The sequence below is a fragment of the Triplophysa rosa genome, linkage group LG25 (genome assembly GCF_024868665.1).
Source record: "Triplophysa rosa linkage group LG25, Trosa_1v2, whole genome shotgun sequence".
Classification (NCBI taxonomy): domain Eukaryota; kingdom Metazoa; phylum Chordata; class Actinopteri; order Cypriniformes; family Nemacheilidae; genus Triplophysa; species Triplophysa rosa.
In genome coordinates this window covers 12,871,847-12,876,610 of record NC_079914.1, presented here as the reverse complement: position 1 = coordinate 12,876,610, position 4,764 = coordinate 12,871,847, and the positions used below count along the sequence as shown (strand labels likewise).

The following is a 4,764-nucleotide window of genomic DNA, read 5'->3' as shown; positions in this document are numbered from 1 at the left end:
TAGTTTGTTGAAAAGCTATTTAGGAAAGAAAAGGCAGAAAGCGACTACGATCAGTAAATATAATACATTTCATTCAATAACTCCTGACAAAAAGTGGCGGCGGAGTTTCAAAGCATTATTTATTTTTTAACACTGCGGAATTCACACTCAACATGTGTTGTAATTGAATATTATTACTACACTAAAAGTCAATATTTTGTATTAGGTGTCCCACTTTAAAAATATATATTTTGTCATCATTTATTTACCCCCATGTCATTGAAAACCAGCACATGACTCTTTCTTGTGCAGAACACAAAAGAAGATATTTTTAGAAATGTCTCAGTGGTTTTGTGTTCATGCAATGGAAGTCAATGGGGTCCAGTGTTGTTTGGTCACCAAATTTCTTCAAAATATCCTCTTTTGTGTTCCGCAGAAGAAAGAAAGTCATACAGGTTTGGAATGACATGAGTGTGAGTAAATGATGAAATAATTTTCATTTTTGGGCGAACTATCCCTTTAAAAGTCTTGACCCTGTTTATTCTCATTGTTTGGTGCACGTTGTAACTTGTGTACAAAGTCTCTTTCCTGGAACACAAACTTAAAACATTCTCAGCACGTTCACTGGTGCTCAGGTCATTTAGTAGTAGTTATGGCCAGTCCAGTGAGAAAACAGTTAAAGGAACAGTTCACCCGAAAATAGAAAGATATTTGGAAAAATGTTTGTGACCAAACAGTTTTGGTCATCATTGACTACCATAGTAGGAAAATGTTCTTTAGAAATTTCTTTGGCCTGTTGAACACACAAAAAAAGAAGAATTGACGAATGTAGGAAAGCAAACAGTTCTGGGGCACTTTTGACTACCTTTGTCATTTTTCCTACTATGGTAGTCAATGGTGGTGGTTTGGTTACAAGCATTCTTCCAAATATCTTTCTCTGTGTTGTTCATCGGAACAAAGAAATGTACACTGATTTGGATCAAATTGAAGGTGAGTAAATAATGACGGAATTTTAATTTTTTGGGTGAACTGTCCCTTTAAGGTTTTACTAATAAAATATTTATCTGAAACGACATCTGCATCAGTCATCATTCACAGTTGCCGCCACGCACGCAAAATCAATTCTTTTTGGATTCCATTTTAAGACGCACCTAAGTTTCTTTACACATGTCCGTGCTGTAAGAAACAAGGTCCAGAAGACAGCTGCGTAAACATCCGAGGGTCAGAGATCGTGACCTGTAGGTGGGGTCACAGACGCCCATTCAAACTCCCTCACCCAAGTGATTATAACCATTAATCCAATTTCAATTTTGTCACATAAACTAAACAACTCCATCAAATCTTCAGCGTAAGCATACTTGAACTGTCGGACAACTGTTACGATGTAGCTTGTAAACTGCCTTTGAAATAAAACAGACCATTATTTAAGATCTCGCAGACACATATACACACGACTCAGACTTTACATGCATTACTTACATCACCACAATCTTATTCGTTCTATGTGGTACAGCAAAAAAGGATCATCTCTTTGTGTAACCCGTGTAATATGCGCCTGTGCGTGTGTGGTGGAACATTTCTCTTCTGTAGAAGTTCCCCCGGATGTCACCGAATACCACAAACACAGAAACATTCATCATTTTTCCGCTGAGTGGGGTTTAGGCCACCAACACCTCAGAGAGAACATAAGATGGTGAGGTTACAAAAGTGAGTTTTTTCCCCACCCCAAAACTGTCTTGGTCAGCCCCCCTAAACTACCACCTCGAGTCGATATATTTTCCATCTTGAGGTTATCAAAGCCTAAATGTGATACACTTCTAGCTCAATAGGTATTTGGTAGTATATATCACTTGAGATGCGAAAGGCCACAGGTTCGAATTCCAGGAAACTAAATGGATAAATGCATCTGCAAATTTGAAGAAAAATGACAGTAGGTCCCAAAGGTCAATTCATTCCTTGACCCAAAAATGAATAATCTGTCATCATTGATTCACCCTCGTGTCTTTTTTAAACACAAAAGAAGATATTTTGAAGAAGAACCTTGATAACCAAACATTGACTTCCATTGTACGGACACAAAACCACTAAGACATTTCTCAAAATATCTTCTTTTGCACCACAAAAAAAGAGTCACATACAGATTTTTAACAACATAAGGGTGAATAAATGATGACATCATTTTTTTTTTGTGGGTGCACAGTGCACTGTCCCTTTAAACACATTACGCCCCTGTACCCCAAACCATTTAATAAACGCACAATTGACGTACAAAAGTGCCATCCCGTCCTTCCATTCAAACATGTACACCATCTGAATACAACACACACTCGCATTACAGTCTGTTCAAGAATGCGCACTAACACACACGCGCGCGCACGCACGCACACCGGGGGACATGGAACAGGAGATGATGTCACCGACAGCCGGGTGAGATGCGTAGTGCCCAGAAAACAATTAAAACAAACCTTATGTACGACATTAATATAAAGACGTGTCCGGATGCAGCTGTACATGCAACCGGATTATTTGCATGCAAAGGATGAGAGGGGGTTATGTAACAACGTGACAGAAAAAAGAAGGCACCGTTACAAACGAACGAAACGCACCACGAACTAACACCCAAGCTTAAATATATCCAATATGACACGAATGGATCTCCAAAAGAGGCCACCGCCAGGTATCACCAACACAACCCTAAGCATGACATCCATGTTGCCTAGCAGCGTCTGTGCATCCCAAAAATGGATTATCTTGACATCTATCAGAAATTAATATTACATGAAGTCATTGGCGCGATGGCAAACCGAGCCGCACGTCAGATCACATGCGAGCTGAACGCCTCTGCCTGTGCATCGTTCGGGGGTCTTGAAAGCTTGCATTGGCTGGTTTGGTTGCTATGCAATGGGATAAAAAGGAAGACGGGACACGCATGCAGGCACGGATGAATGAATGGATGGTGGCGTGAATGCAAAAATGCGCACGCTTACCTTCATAAACAGGTCTAGGAGAGTCCAGTGGATGAAAGATGGTTTTGTATTGGGATGAATGGAAAACGGGAGGGGGGAGACGGACAACGGCAGCTCATCCGCAGGAAAATAACCACATCGCTGTAGACGTTTACATTACATTCGTTTTAAGGGGCCTTTGGCACGGTTATAAATAAGAATCCCACGGGGACGTGCAATCCTGGTTTTTTGTCAGATGCGATGCACGAAATGAGAGCACCGCACGCGATTGCAATCCTTTCTGTGGCTGCTGTGTGAAGCGATGACTGGCCCGGGTTTAGCTCTATAATCCCGCATATATCGCTGCGTTCCTGCTACTGGCTGCTGCGACTGCAGCGTGCAGCGTTAACATGGCGCAACCTCTCACGCCACGCCCACATTGCATAGGTCTATGTGCGGGGGGCGGGGCAACGCGCGGGGGCGTGGTCGTGGATGCACGCTTACATAGGTTGTTACTTCTGTCTTTTAATTTGAGTCTCGCTTTCGTAGATGATAGATAGATAGATAGATAGATAGATAGATAGATAGATAGATAGATAGATAGATAGATAGATAGATAGATAGATAGATAGATAGATAGATAGAATATTTGAAGAGTTTGGTTCCAAAATGAGATAACTCCGTTTTTGAAAAAAAATAAAAAATCATGTTTTTTATTATTTTATCATGTTTTAATTGTGTTTTATTATGTTAGTTAGCTGTATTTTTTGTTATTATGGCTTGAATCAAAACAAACCAACTGCAGTTTGATTGATATTAATTGAATGCACAATAAAAAAACATTATTTTTGAAAAAGTTATTTCATTTTGGAACCAAACTCGTCATTTATACATTATACAAAGACATTACAGATTATTTCCGACATTGCCAGTCAAGGTTCAGAATAAAAATGGCAAATTACTTGCTTTATCGTAATTTATTTGGCGGGGGCGGGGCAACTTGTTTTGAATGCACAAATTGGTTGTTCTTTAAAAAAAAATTCTGTCACTCTTTTCTCTTTCTAGATCATGAAATGTTATGATGCCGTTTTGGGGCATTTCTGAGCCTAGTGTCATGGGATCAGTCATGCAGTAACTTAGGTGCCCCAAATGCAAACTTCAATATCAACATCGCCACCTGCTGACTGCGTTTGTAAGTGTGTGTGTGTGTGTGTGTGTTTGCGCGCGTGCGTGCGTGCTGTGCGTGCGTGCGTGCGTGCGTGTGTGTGTGTGCGTGCGTGCGTGGATGTGTAGCTAGAATGACCTGGTCCACTTCAAAGAGCACAATTACATCACATTATCACTGCAACATTAAAACAACATCTCTAACTTGAATTTATACAGGTTTTAGAGCTGAAGGTTCTGTGGGGTCCTGATGATAATTTTGAGTAGCTCTAGATGGGATCGAGAACACCGGAGGATGCTCGAGAGAGACTGCCTGTCTGTTACTAGGCAACCATTATGAAGTCACAGGGTGATTCTAGAACACATCACCGCTGTAGATCCGTTTCCAACATATTCTCCTATAGTCAATTACATCATTTGTTTGTGTACAAATGAGCCAGAAAATAAAATGCCTTTTGTCACCAGTGAAGGGAGCGTGGGCCGCGAAATATGCATATTAGTTTACCACACATAGTCGGGTCATAACTTAATGGATGATCATTTTGTTGGATTTAAGCCATTTCAGACTACAAAAGAATATAAAAACGTAATATTTAATTGACTGCACTGTATAAATGTATATATTTGTACATAAACCGTATTTCCTTTTAAGTGCCCTGAAGTGCCATGTAAATAC

The 4,764-nt window shown here is 40.2% G+C and overlaps 1 protein-coding gene across 5 annotated transcripts in view; it reads right to left on the bottom strand.

Moving 5' to 3' along the window:
- The window catches only part of ptpn4b (protein tyrosine phosphatase non-receptor type 4b), a 22,566-nt gene extending 19,236 nt beyond the window's left edge, over positions 1 to 3,330 (bottom strand). For 2 of the 5 annotated variants that reach the window (XM_057326360.1, XM_057326361.1), the window contains exon 1: positions 1,131 to 2,889. The gene's annotated coding sequence lies outside the window, so the exon portion shown is untranslated. Of the gene's footprint in view, positions 1 to 1,130; positions 2,894 to 2,966 lie in introns of those variants that run through there. The other 3 variants (XM_057326359.1, XM_057326357.1, XM_057326362.1) reach the window with 3 other exon arrangements.
- Positions 3,331 to 4,764: the final 1,434 nt, after the last annotated feature.